The sequence below is a fragment of the Ricinus communis genome, chromosome 9, assembly GCF_019578655.1.
Source record: "Ricinus communis isolate WT05 ecotype wild-type chromosome 9, ASM1957865v1, whole genome shotgun sequence".
NCBI classification, from domain to species: domain Eukaryota; kingdom Viridiplantae; phylum Streptophyta; class Magnoliopsida; order Malpighiales; family Euphorbiaceae; genus Ricinus; species Ricinus communis.
In genome coordinates this window covers 26,678,350-26,693,526 of record NC_063264.1, presented here as the reverse complement: position 1 = coordinate 26,693,526, position 15,177 = coordinate 26,678,350, and the positions used below count along the sequence as shown (strand labels likewise).

General features: G+C 28.2%; 1 non-coding gene across 1 annotated transcript; it reads right to left on the bottom strand.

The window, feature by feature from the left end:
- Positions 1-5,725: 5,725 nt before the first annotated feature.
- LOC112538314 lies at positions 5,726-5,845 on the bottom strand. Its single transcript, XR_007217580.1, has one exon. It is a non-coding gene; the product is annotated as a U5 spliceosomal RNA (small nuclear RNA).
- Positions 5,846-15,177: the final 9,332 nt, after the last annotated feature.

Below are 15,177 nucleotides of genomic sequence, written 5' to 3'. Positions count from 1 at the left end.
ATTATTCTAAATTTTTCTTTATATTATTAACAAATAAATGTGCTTCTTTTTATAAAGTATTAAATTTGAAATCTTAAATTTTTGAAGGGATAATAATATAAATGGTCACTAAACCTTGCACTTAGTTTCATTTTGGTCATAAAATTGTAATTTTTTTTCAATCATTCAATTATGTATCTAATTTAGTACTCGCAAGTTCATGAATCATTCTTTTAGTAAAACGGTAAATTCATCTCGATGTCGATCTCCTAAGAAATTATGAGGCCACTTATTATATAGACTAATTATCAACACAAAACAATAAAATTAAATTTAAACACTCTAAACTAGTATTATGAGAAAGTAGAATATTCATACAATAAATAAAATAAACTATAAAGTAAATATGCAATGCAAAAGCAAATGCTTATAATTTAAAACTATATATTAAAGACAGTATTTAGCCTAGCCATTTATTTAGTAATCTCCTTATTTTACTTTAAGCCTAGATCTAATGAAATAGATAATGATGTGTCTTTTTCTTTAGCCACTCAAACTAATAATGTAACTAAAGTTTTTTTACCAATATAGATTGAAACAAAGATGGCATCTCTAATACCGAATATAAGTTTATCTAATAGATAAGACTATAGGTATCATTATCTCCACCAAATATTATCTCACAATAACTCTTAATATATATCCTAATAATAATATATTATGACTAAAATGCCCTCCTTGGCCTTATATAATTCAGCTAGCACAGCAAATAGCATATCCACACGTTTTAATCTTGGACATTTGAAATCAACAGTTCTATTTAAGCTCATTTTTTGAGTATTTTTCTCTATATTTTTCTCTTTTGGCTAATATTACAAGAAAATAGATAATTAAGCTTACATGAGGTACAAGTATATATTTTTTCCATATTTTATATATAAAACATACTATTAAAGCACTAAAACATCCTAAATATATATATATATATATATATATATATAAAATTTGGACCTATCATTCAGCTTTAATTTTGATTGCACTTTAGTCACCTTAAAAATAAGAAATTGACATGTCATATTTTTTCTAATTCTAGTAGCTTTTAAAAAATTTATCCCATATAACTAAGGGTGAGTGAAAAAATCAAATCGATCAGAATTGAATATCAGTAGCTTCGATCAATAGAAACTAAATTATAAAAATATTTAATAAATAAAACATATAAAGTTTAAATTTCAATGTGAAACTTAAAAAGTTTCAGTTTGACAATATTTATATCCCCAAATAAATCATTTTAAGCTCACACGTAAGAATTTAAGAAATATATAATATTAAATTGTCTTAATTATAATAAAAATAGTTTTATGAGTAAAATATCAATTTATTAGAATATATAAAATTTATATAATTTTTTTTTTCACTTTAGTGAATTACTTTTTTTTCCTATTCCATTAATACTTTCTCTTACAATAAATAAATATAAAATTAGAAAAGAAGTAATTTCCTTTCGAAAAGAAAAGAAGTAGCTAATACTCTATTAGTTGCTGGAAATAACATTTAATTTAAAATAATAATTTTCTTAAGCGATACTTATTTCAGAATGGATATAATTTATAAAGAAAATGAATAGTTAAGTAATTTAATTTAATTCGTCAAATTTTAGTTTAAAAATAAATAAAAATATGAAAATAAAAGAACGAAGTTTCTTTAAATGGAAATTATCATGATTGTAATTTATAGAAATAAACAGGTATATCTTGACACATAATTATATCACAATAAAAATAATTAAAAAATATATAAAAAAAGATAAAAGATAAAAGATTTCCACAAAATTTTCTTTTTGAATCTCATATGCTTCTTATTAATAAATTTAATGCAATAACATAAAAACAAAGAATTAGAATGCTAATATACCAAGAAGCTTAAAAAAGAACTTTATAACATAAAAAGAACTTTTTCTGAACTAAGCACGTTTAACTTTGGAGTTTCTACAATTCTACAGCTAAACAACCAAAAAGTGCCTCATGTGATTATTTCAAACTCTTTACATATATATTATCAACCATTTCTTACTCCATTTTAATGTACAATTCGATTCATTCATGTATCCCCGTACCTTAGAGTGTTGTCATCCTAGAAGCCTGCCAGTAGCCGCTCCTTGTCCAGGCATCCTATCACAACTAAATGATTGTTTTCTCATTTCAATATAATTATTTTCAGGGGAAGCAAGTTCTTTAAAAAAGGGCTTTGAAATGGTATTTCATATTGGAAAAAGATGCAAATAAGCCCTTAATATTTGAAGCAAAGAGCAGATAAGCTCCTAATCTATTTTTTAGTGCAAATAAATACATAAAAATATTTTACTGCATTCTAAGCCCCCTGAATAGACAAAGACTCAATTGCTAATAATATTGTTGTCCAGTAACATTCTCAAATCAATTCTAATTTTAAATCTTAAGAAACCTATAACTTTGATTTCTTTTTAAAAGAAAAATTAAAAATCCATCACTTCCACCACCTACAACCCATCTCCACTACTATTATCCCCATCACCACTACAACTGAGAGCTTCGGTCAATAAAGAATCTCCATTACTATAGAGAACCGCAGCTACCATTATATCACAATAAAAATGATTAAAAAATATATAAAAAAAGATAAAAGATAAAAGATTTCCACAAAAAGTTTTTTTTGAATCTCGTATGCCTCTTATTAATAAATTTAATGCAATAACATAAAATAAAGAATTAAAATGCTAATATATCAAGAAGCTTAAAAAAAACTTTATTATAGAGAAAGTGATGCTAATAAAATTGTAGAGACAAAATTGAGAGAACTAAAAAAATTATGCTGGTTAAATTTATTTATAATAATAATAATAATAATGATAAAATTAAAATAATTTACCAAATTTAAATACTAATAATAAGAATAATATAAACTAAAATCTATAATAATAATAATAATAATAATAATAGTATATTTAAAAAATTTATTAAAAATAATTAAATTAATACTAATTAGATAAATAGATGGATAAAAATTTATATGGATTATATAAGTTAAAGTATACATATAAACTTTAAATGGTTGAGATTTACATACTAGAATCCTCGTTCCCCATTATTCCATGGGCCTGATGCACCCCAACCAAATGCTATTAACTTTTCTTGATTCTGAAGAGTCAAGCTGCACAAATCTACTAATATTTGAGATCAATGAGCATACTATTTCAGTTTTCTACCTTGTGTGAAATAAAAAACATAGACTTATCGCTCGCGTCCTTCCTTTCTTTTGTGTTCTTGTCTACCCTAGTGTCTAAATCAATTCGATTTGATCCTTACGCTCAGCCGTACAGAGAAGAACAAATAACTTGTGATTTCCTCTGTACCTCTTTTTCTAATATTTGTTTAGTATGATGGTTTGGCCGGTGGCGTTGATGCTTTACTTGATCATCAAGTGGGATGAGACATAAATTCACGCTCGAAAGGGAGAAATCATATTATTTTCTCATTTCAATATAATTATTTTCAGCTAGTGTTGAGAACGGGGAAGCAAGTTCTTTAAAAAAGGGCTTTGAAATGGGATTTCATATTGGAAAAAGATACAAATAAGCCCTTAATGTTTGAAGCAAAGAGCAGATAAGCTCCTAATCTATTTTTTAGTGCAAATAAATACATAAAAATATTTTTACTGTATTCTAAGCTCCCTGAATAGACGGAGACTCAATTGCTAATAATATTGTTGTCCAATAACATTTTCAAATCAATTCTAATCTTAAATCTTAAGAAACCTATAACTTTGATTTCTTTTTAAAAGAAAAATTAAAAAGCCATCACTTCCACCACCTACAACTAGACCTGTTCATGGGTCGGGCTTGGGCCGGGCTTGACCGAGCCTAACTTAATTTTGGAGAAGCCCGAGCCCGCCCAGGCCTGAGAAATTTTTAATATCTTAGAGCCCGAGCCCGAGCTCGAAATTTTATGAAAAGCCCGGCCAGGCCCGGCCGGCCCGACTAGGCATTAAACAGAGGTCGGATCTAGGCGGCTCGGATCGGGCCTGGGCGGCTCGGGCTTGGACGGGCTCGGGTCGGGCTTGGCTTGACCAAATCAACAATTCAATACAAATATTCAAAATTTAAACCTAATTTCAACACAAATATTCAAATTTTAAATCCAATATATTATTAATAACAATAAAATTATAAACAGAAATAATAGATAGTCAAGTGGTATGTAACACTTAATTACAAGTGAAGGTCACGAGTTCGAGTCTCAGGTATGACATTTTTGTTTCTAACTAAATTATACATCAGGCCGGGCCGGAGTTGGGTTTTTATATAAATTCCAAGCCCGACCCTAGAAGTACGGGCTTTTTATGGGTTCGGGCCGGGCCGGTCTTGTACACAAAAATAGTTGTCCAAGCCCGGCCCGAAAAGTGCGAGCCTGGGCGGGTACCCAGTCCTTTGAACAGGTCTACCTACAACCCATCTCCACCATTATTATCCCCATCAACACTACAACTGAGAGCTTCGGTCAATAAAGAATCTCCATTACTATAGAGAACCGCAGCTACCATTACACCTTCATGATTCCTCATTATACCACCAATACCAATATGGCCAACATATGAAAAATATAACACTATCAACATTTTAAGAATCTAAAAGAAGGTTTTACCTAGTGAGCAACATTCCATTGACCATTATCATCAAAGAAATAACCAAATGACCATGTGCTTAATTTCTTTGAAAAATCAAATACCCAAAATTTACTATCTCAATTTTTATTTCTTTCTCATTCTTAATATAGATATAAACTTTCAAATACCTAAAAAAAATATCAATAAGATCAAAGCAAACACACTTTAAATCAATAATTCCAAATTTGACAATTTATCTCACATCTTCAAAATTTTATTTTGTCAACAAGAAGCATTAGAGCAAAGGAATTACAAGAAGAATAAGTGGAAGTGGATAAAGAAGCTAAAGGAGGAAGAAAAGATTAGTTGGAAGAATGCCAAAGGTTGGAGCGCAAGAAGACAGTGCTGCTACCTTCATCATCAGCACAATCTCGATCTCGATTTCACTCCAAAATCTTAATTTCCAATTCGTGGTTTTTGGTAATTAAATTCTTGGTTGGTGTGATAAGAGAAGGAGATGGAATGAATTATGCAGTTGTGATGGTAGATGTGCTCGAAAAAAAGAATGGGTTTTGATTTTGATTTTTTATTTTAATAATAAAGTTAAATATATTAAAATTTATAATTATTAAATAAAATATATTGTTTATTCTCCTTTCTCAGTGTGTTAAACAAAAGTTTGTTTCAAAAAGAATTTCCGTCTGATAGGGGCTTAGAATAGAGTAAACATTTTTACGTATTTATTTGTGCTAGAAAAAAAGAATAGGGGCTTATTTGTTCCTCACTCCAAAAGTTAAGGGCTTATCTTTTATTTTATTCTACTCTTTTAGGCCTAAAAGCCTCTTCCTTTTTTTTTAACGTTACGAGTGTTTTTCGTTAGTTGCATATGGAAGTGGAAAATAAGATCGTTACAAGTATTTTTCGTTAATTGCATATTGAAGTGGATAACAAGATCATTAGAAATGAAGTGCCAACCCAAAAATAAACAACGTAAAGATACCCTATGCATGGGATAAGAGCTATCAAACACCATATGAAAGTTTGAACAATGGGTACTTTAATTTATTGAAAAAAAATATAAAGAAATTGAATTGATAAAAGGCTCAACCCTAACAAGAGAAGACCCCTTCCAAAAATTACTGTATGCCAACTCAAAGCAACAAGCACACGGTATTCTTTAGTAAAAGGCGAAAGAATAGTTCGCTATGTGCTTACTGCGTGGCTCCATATCTCTCATCCTGCAATTGCGTTACTGCTATATTTGCGGGTCCTCAGTCATGGCTGATAGCTTTAAACCCATGTGGGATTGCATCATATAACCTAGAAAATTTCTTGCATATTTGTACCACATAACATGGGAGCATCCTGCCAGTTTTCACAGTTAGTTAATTTCTGTTATTCCAACAATATCATGTTTTAAACGATATTTCAGTTGTATTTGCAACTTATGTTTGGCATTTGACAATTATCCATAACAAAATCGTTAATAAATTGTCTTTTATTAAATCAGTCATAAACAAAATTTAATTATATACTAATATGTGACATTATTTATTAATTATTGTATTTATATTGATTATATTAGTGGATAGACTGATTATACTTATAGTTCTCCAATATAAAAAATAATAGAGATTTTATCCTATCTCAATACTAATTTAAACACTTTTTAATGTTAACACTTCTCTAAAAATTTATTTCAATATCTGTACTTCAAATTAATTAAAGCCGTGGTGGTGTTTCCCCACCATTCAGATCCTACAAGTAAACAAAAAGTTTAGATAAATAATTTTACTTTTTTAATTAATGTCCTTTTATAAACTATTCTTTTATATACAATTCTATTATATTCTATATGAAAATAGTATTATAAAAATATTATCTCTATTTTTTATTTGATTTTTAGACTATTTTTTAGTATCGGGTTTGATTCCTACTACCCACTCTATATCTTTATATTCTTTAAAAGAAACCAAAAATAGTCTAAAACTAAAATAAAGAAATTTTTTTTTGTAAGATTCTCAACTAAAATTAATGAAATTAATAAATATTAAACTAAAAATAGCTAAAATAAATTGCAAAATAACAAAAAACAATTTGAACTTTATAGGAAAATTAGTATGAGATAATATTTTTATTATTTTTAGGTATAAAAGTTTAAAATATTATTAATGATTATATAAAAATTTAAATTATTATTAATGATTATGTATTTATTTATTATTATCAAATATGAAATTTGTTCAACTTATTTCATTAGTTTTAAATAAAAAAAAATAGAGAAAGTATTATGCTTATTTTATTTCATTAAAACATTATTTATTTTACAATAGAAATTGATGCAAGAAGTTGGACTCTTTTTAATTTTAAATTTGCCGTTATTATAAATTGATAAAATTTGATTATTAAACGAGAAAGAAGTAAAATTTAACTATAATAAAAAAATGTATTTAATACTTTATTTATGGAGTAATTTAACTAATTATTAAAATTCATTTTATAAAAATAATAACTTTTTTCCAGTCTTTTATCAGTTGTATTAAACTTTAGTTATGTTGAAATGTATTTTAATTTAAATTTTTTTACTTATAATTGAAGACACTTTTTAATTATAAATATTTTCTTTATTATAAATTAATAAAATATTAATATTAAAATGAGAAAAAAAGTAAACTTCAATTATAATAAAGCTTAATTTATTTTATTTATTAAAATAATTCAATTAATTATTACAATTTATTAGTGCTAATATTTGAATATGTTAACTAATTAATTGTATATATGTTTATAACTTATATGAAAGATTTGAAATAATTCACTAACTTTAAGTATAACATCCTCTGTGAAAAATTAACTTTTTTAAATATCTAATAAAATATTAAAAAATAATAACGATAAAACTAAAAGCGATATTTAAAATAAATTAATATTTTTATAATTTATTATCTAAAAATGATATTATTGACAATTTATGTTTTTCATTATAACTTTATATTATGATCTACAATATACAAACTTTATAATAAATTTTATAATAATAGTGATAATTAATTTTATAAGGATATATATTAAATAAAAATTGACATAAATAGAGTATAAAAAATATTTAAAGAAAAAAATGATAAATTAAAATTTAATAAACATTAATATTAAATTAAAATGTTAATAAAAAGAATTTTGATGAAAAAAATTCAAATAAAAAAAGTCCTAACTCTTATTAGAAATATTAATTTTCAATATTATCATACTATTTCATTAAATTAATATACTTTTACAATATAAATAAATCTTCAATTTTATTAATTTATATATTAAATTTATTTATTGCTAGTTATAAAAATAATTAGTATAAATTTTATCATATATTAATTTATATATAAACAAATTTTTTATTATTATAATATTCTATTATAGAAATATTTACAATACTAAATTTAAAATAATATATCATTTTATTTTTTAAATAATCATAAATTAAATAGTTAATATTCACGGAGAAGTGTACGTCAATAATTTTCAACTTTTAAATATTAATAAAGAAGCTAAAATAAAGAACTTGAAAAAGTCGTGGTCCCCAAACTGAATATTCTCTTTTGTATATATTTTTTAATCATAAGCCCATAATACTGTATACACATAAGTATTTAATATAATTTACTGTCGGAGAAAAGCCCAAGAGTTAAAGAAAAATATCATAAATACCTAATTTTTGTTTTTTGTCAAATTAACAGTTTTTTTTTATTTTTAAAATGTCAAAAATATTATTTTTTTCTGATTCTTTCTAAATTTATGATTTTTATTGATATTTATTTTTTTAGTTTTTTGGGATAAAACGATAAAAATTAATAAAAAAACAACAACACTATAAATTTAAAAAATTTAAAAAAATTATTTTCTTAAATAATATTTTTTATTGAGTTTTTATATTTCTTAAAAATCTCCAAAATTTAATCCAAATAAAACTCTCCTTCCCGAAATAAGAACTTTTTTGTTTCATTTTTATAATAAATTCTTATTACTATAAATTCTTGAAATAAAAAAAAAATAGTGATTTCTCCAAAATAAATTCTACACTTGTGAAGTATTTACCACTCCCCTGCATATGGAAAAAAAAAAAAAAATACTTATATAAGTTTTTTTAGTCAGCCTATAAACACATTGCCCCTACCACACTTTATTAGAGTATATTAAAAAGTATCATTTTGAACAAGAAAATATTAGGAACATTATTATAAGTAGGAAATATATATTTGAAAAAGAACATAACTAGTGTGCTTACAATTATAATATAAAACATTATAATCATTGGTGAATATTATTATAAAAAGTAGGAAAGTATATCAGAATAGATAATCATAATAGAAAAGAATTGGAATAAAGTTCAATTTGATTTTCAAATTTTATAGTCATGCTTAATTTTAGCTTTTTATTTTTACAACCAATTTAATCCATTAATTTTTTAAATACGTTCAATCTACCTCTTTCTTGAGCGATTAGTTGGATATGGTAAAATAGAAGCATAAAAATAAGATGAAATTGAGCTTAAATAATACTTGTTATTATTCCATTAAAAAATTGATATCCGGACAATCACCATCAACACCCATAAACACATTATATTAAGAATCTTTAGGAATAGAATATATGAACTCTAATAGTTATGAACCCGTATATCATTAATCTAAAAATCCACTAACAAATTGAATCAAATCATAGAATCACTCTAAATCAGATTATAAAGTTGATCAATAGAAGTAGAACCTAAAGAAAATTAAGTCCTCTAAATCATAATCCTAGCACGCCACAGAGATATCAAATCTTTGATAAGTACTAAATGCATTCAACAAGAATATAAAAATTCACTCAAAGATTGCTAGAACAATGAAATATCATTAAATATCAAAATTGAATGTAACATATGGCTTGATTCAAATTAAATATACTTCAAACAAACCCTAAAAGAAAGCTATTAGGAAAAAGACTAAGTAAACTTAATGTTTAACTAAACCAAGACTTATAAGCATAATTCAGTCTTAATTAGTTTGTCATGGACTTGGACCTCCAAGAGAGTGAAGAAAGCACATTCTTGATGCTTCTTTATAGCTGTGGATCTTAGATTTTCAAATAGACTTTCCTTCATAGCCCAATCTTATATATAGCCATTTAAGGCTTATTGCAACTTCTTGGCTCTAGATCTTGTTATTAAGCCTTATGATAAACTGAGCTCATCTTTAGCATCCTTGCATGCTCCTCATCAAGCCATCATCTTCAAGCTTTTCTTGTGCTAGCCCATTCATATCCTATTAATCCATCACTATAAGGGAATGAACACAATTTAAAAAATCCAAGTTATTGTCAACATCAACATCAAAACCACAACACCGTTAACTTTTTTTTTACTCAACCAACTATTTTAAAATCTAAATTATATAAGAAAAAATTTATATATAAATTCAATTATTAATTAAATAATTTATAATAAAGTAATTTTTAAAAGGATGAAATGGAGCATACATAAAAAATTAAATGGCAAAATTGAGTCGCATTTTGGATGGCCAAATTAGGTTCTACAACACATGCAACTTATTCTCTTAAAAAAGGTCAAGTTGAATATAGGGGCTAAACTAGCTATAAAAATAAAAATAGAATTAAATTGAGCTTAACTGCAAATTTAAAACTCAAATTAAACCTCATTCTAAAAAGATTGTTATGGTTATATATATATATATATATATATATATAAAGACATTCTAAAAATCTCAAATTATATATATTTTTCATATGGCATCAGAGTTTCGAAATTCTCCACCACCTTCATTTCCTTTTAATATAAACATTAAACTTGCAACATTTTAAGCATCGCTTTGACAGTTTCTTAATTAATATAATTTTAGTATTGAATTTAATTCTCACCACCTGCTCTATATCTCGATATTTAAAAAAAATACTAAGATAGTCTAAAACTAAGATAAATATACTTTATTTTTTTGTAAAATATGCAAATCAAATTATTGAATTTAAAAAATATTTATATATATATAAGAAAATTAAAATAATTGAACCTTATAGTAAAATATCAGAGCTTTAACAAAAAGAAATTCAACAAACCTTATTCTCCTCTTTATTTTCTTCTTCTTCCTCCTCTTCTTCTTCTTCCTTAATGACCACAACACTTACAAATAACTAAATTCTTCGTTGCTTTCTTCCTCGGTTTTTAATGTTAATAACTTTAAAAATCATATTCCAGAAATTCTTGATTTTTCCAACTATCTTGTTTGGAAGCCCTTATTCAACAACATTTTTCATTGCCGTCGAGTTTATAAACATATTAACAGCTCTTCATGCTGTCTTCTCTCAATATTCACAGATTCTAATGGAGTTGTTTCAGCTAATTCGACATATCTTCTATGGAAACAAGTTGATTATTTTGTCCTTTCTTAGCTTCATGCCACAGTTTCTTTCGATATTCTTAAACAAGTACTACGACCTAGTGAATCTTTAACTGCTTTTGAGACATGGTGTCAGATTAAAACTCTCTTTCATTATCATGTTAATGCAAAATACCTTCAACTGAAACTCAATTTCAATCAAGCATTAAAAGACAATCGCTCAATGGTTAATTACTTGAATCATGTGAAGTCTATTTTTTAATTTTCTTGCTTTTGTTGGTCATGATATTGATGAAAGTGATATTATTCTTCAAATCCTTGATGGTCTCCCTTCTGATTATTTTGATGTGATCACAGTTTTATATGTGTGACACTTTCCAAGCTTCCTTAAATTGCATTCCTTTTTGTTTGCTCACGAAAATTAAATTCAACAAACTCAAAGTAACAATTCTATTAATTAATCACAAGCTTTTCTTGCATCAAGAGGCAAAGGTTTTTCTAACTGAGGTGGATGGTTAAGTGATTCTTTCAGAGGTGGAAGACAAGGGGGATGGAGAAACAACTCTTTTAGGGGTCGAACTAACAATTATGGTAGCAACTATCTCCATTCTCTTCTAGTGGACGTGGTAACTTTGGTTCCTAATTTCGCAATCGAGATTATTAGTTCCCATGCCAACTATGGACTACTGCTTCACAAGTTTCTTATGACACATCACATCCTTCTTCGGCTAGCTCCATTTTGGGTGAAACTCTTATTCAATGCCAATTATGTGATGGTTTTTATCATTTTGCAAATAATTGTCCTTGTAATTCACTCTTTACTCAACCTAGTGATGCTTCGGTATCTTCTAGAGGATAGCCATATGCTGGTATACCTCTACAAAAATCAAATTCTTCTGATTTAACATGGCTTGCAAACACTAGCGCAACTCATCACATGACCCATTCCACAAGTAGTCTAGATTCATTTCCTCATTCACTGGTTTTGATATTGTTAAGATTTAGGATGGTTATTAACTTCCTATTACACATTGGACAAAAAATAATTTCGGACTCTAAATCAAAAATTTTACTTGACAATGTTCTTATTGTTCCTTTTATCACTCGAAATCTCGTTTCTATTCATTGTTTTACACGTGATAATACGTGTGATGTCAATTTTAACTCTTTTGGTTTATCTATGAAGGAACCAACAACACAGAAAATTCTTCGCTGTTACAATGCTCAAGGTTCTCTTTATCCGTTGTCTCAAAATTCCAGTCCTACTCCATCACCTCAGACTTTTCTCACAACCAAGGTTTCTTCTATGCTATGGCATAGACTGTAATATCCTAATTAAAATAAATAAATAAATATTAAATAAAGAATAATAATAAAAAATGAAATTTTTCTTTCCCTCCCCCTCTTTTTCTTCTTCTTCTTCTCCTTCTTCTTCCTTTCTTTTTTCCCTCCCTCCTTCCGCCGCCTGCACCCCTCCAGCCGCCATCGCTCCTCCTTTTCCCTCCCTCGCCAACGCTGCTCTCCTTCCTCCCTTTCCCCCCTTGCTGCCGACGTTAAGCGTAGGAAAGAGGAGTTGCCGCCGCCGAACCACCCACTTGCCGCTGTCCTTTCACCAATCTGACACCGGAATCGAGCTCCCCGCTATCGAAAACTCCTGAGCTGACCTTCCTCCGCTGGTTTTTCCCCGCCGGCAGCAGTGTTCAGCCTCGCCAGATCAGAGAATTTCCAGCCTCAATCCGGTGGCTTCCGGCGAGCTTCCGGCCAGAACATTTGCATTTTCGGAATCCTGCAACTCAAATTTCGCGTAGGCACTTCTGGATTTAAAATCCGACACCGTTGGCCGTACCGGCTTTTGGCCTCCTATGGTTTTCCGATGCGGAGGATTTCAAATTTTTGCCTTGATATAATTTTTTTTGGACTATAAAAATTATCTTATAATTTTAGAAAGTATTATTGCTATTAATTATTAATTATAGATAATTTAATTTAATTATATTTAATTAATTATAACTTAAATATAAATATTACAAGTTAATTAGTATGATTAATTATTGCTCTGTTTTGTGGTAGATGTAGTTGTGAAATAAATATTATGTCGGACTGTTTGTAATTAATTGTGATATGTAGTGTGTTGTGAAGTCAAAAAAATAATACAGTTTTGGTGGCCCGACTTCCGTTAATTGATTGTGAAGTATTTGAAGGTTCTGGACTCCATAAGGTTATAGACTCCTTATATGGAGAGTAAACGTCCATATTTTAGTGGAGATTTTATTGAATTTTTGGTAGAATTTTCAAATCTGAATCTTCTTAGACATTCTAATCTAGAAGTCTAGGCCTATAAAAAATTAAAAATATCTTATTAACTGAGTATTTTTGTAAATAGATAATTCGTCCGTCCAGCTAGCTCCACCCGAGGTGTAAGAGCATACTGCAAAACTATAAGTTAAAATCATATAATCAACTGATTCTATGTCATGTCGAAGTTAAACGCACTGTTAATTGATTAATAATAATTATTTATTATTATAAATTTTATTTTCGTTATTATCGATATCATTATTAATATTATAACCATTATTGTTGCTATTATATTTACTGTTATTTTTAATATTAATATTATTATTACATCTGATTCTTAAAAATAGAATAATTATGGAGATGGCAAGGTGCTTAATTCATGACAAAGGGCTATCAAAGAAATTTTGGGCAGAGGCGGTAAACACAGTGGTTTATCTGCAGAATAGACTTCCAACTAAAGCTTTGCATATAAGAACCCCATTTGAAGCATGGTATGGCTACAAACTAGAATTTGTTAATTTGAAAGCTTTTAGTTGTTTGTGTTTCTCTTACATTCATTAGGTTAAGAGAGACAAATTGGACAAAAAAGTAGAACCTGAAATTTTTGTAGGCTACAGCTCATCTTCAAAGGCCTATAGAATCTACTTGCCACACTACAATAAAGTCATAATTAGCAGAGATGTCCAAATTCATGAGTTAGATAGCTGGAGCTGTGATGCTGAAAAAAAGATTGAGCTTCATGAGGAAGATGATAACATAGATCATGAACCTGTTAGAGGAACCCGATCACTTTCTAACATCTATCAAAGGTGAAATGTTGCTGTGATGGAGCCTGCAGGGTATGAAAAAGCAGCATCTGATAAAAAATGGATGGCTGCAATGAAGGAGGAGCTTAGCATGATTGAATAGGATCAAACATGAGAATTGGTGGACATGCCAAATCATAAGAAAGCTATAGGAGTGAAATGGGTTTATAGAACCAAACTCGTTCCTGATGGTTCTGTAAACAAGTACAAGGCGAGGGTGGTCGTCAAGAGGTATGCTCAAATGTTTGGGGTAGATTTTTCAGAGACTTTTACTCCGATTGCTAGGATGGATACTGTACGGATGTTATTGGCCCTTGCTGCACAAAAAGATTGGCTTGTACATCAAATGGATATTAAATCAACATTTTTAAATGGGTATCTAGAGGAAGAAATATTTATTGAACAACCACAAGGTTTTGTTATTCAAGGAGAAGAGGAGAAGGTCTATCGGCTAAAAAAGGCCCTGTATGGCTTAAAACAGGCGCCAAGGTCTTGGTATAGCGGAATTGATACATACATGTTGGACTTAGGTTTTGAAAAATACTTAAGTGAATTTACTTTGTATATCAAAAGGAGTGGTGACGAAATACTTGTGGTGTCTCTTTATGTTGATGACTTGCTTGTAATAGGAAGTAGACTGGAGCTTATTGGCAAGTTTAAAGAGGAGATGAAAGAGGTCTTTGAAATGACAAATCTTAGAGAAATGACATTTTTTCTTGGTATGCAGGTACAATAAAAAAAAATTTGTGAGCCAGCAAAAAATATGCAAAAGAAGTCCTCAACAAATTTAACATGGAAGCATGAAAGCTGGTTGCAACTCCAATGAATCAAAAGGAAAAGTTTTCAAAAGAAGATAGAGCTAAAAAAGTTGATGACAAACTGTATAGAAGTTTAATTGGTTGTTTGATGTACTTGACAGCAACCAGGCCAGACATCATTCATGCTGTGAGTTTGTTATCAAGATACATGAACTGTGCTAGTGAAATTCATTTACAAGCAGCAAAAGAATTCTGAGATATGTAAAAGGCACCGTTGATTATCGCATAAAGTTCAATCAAGTTGAA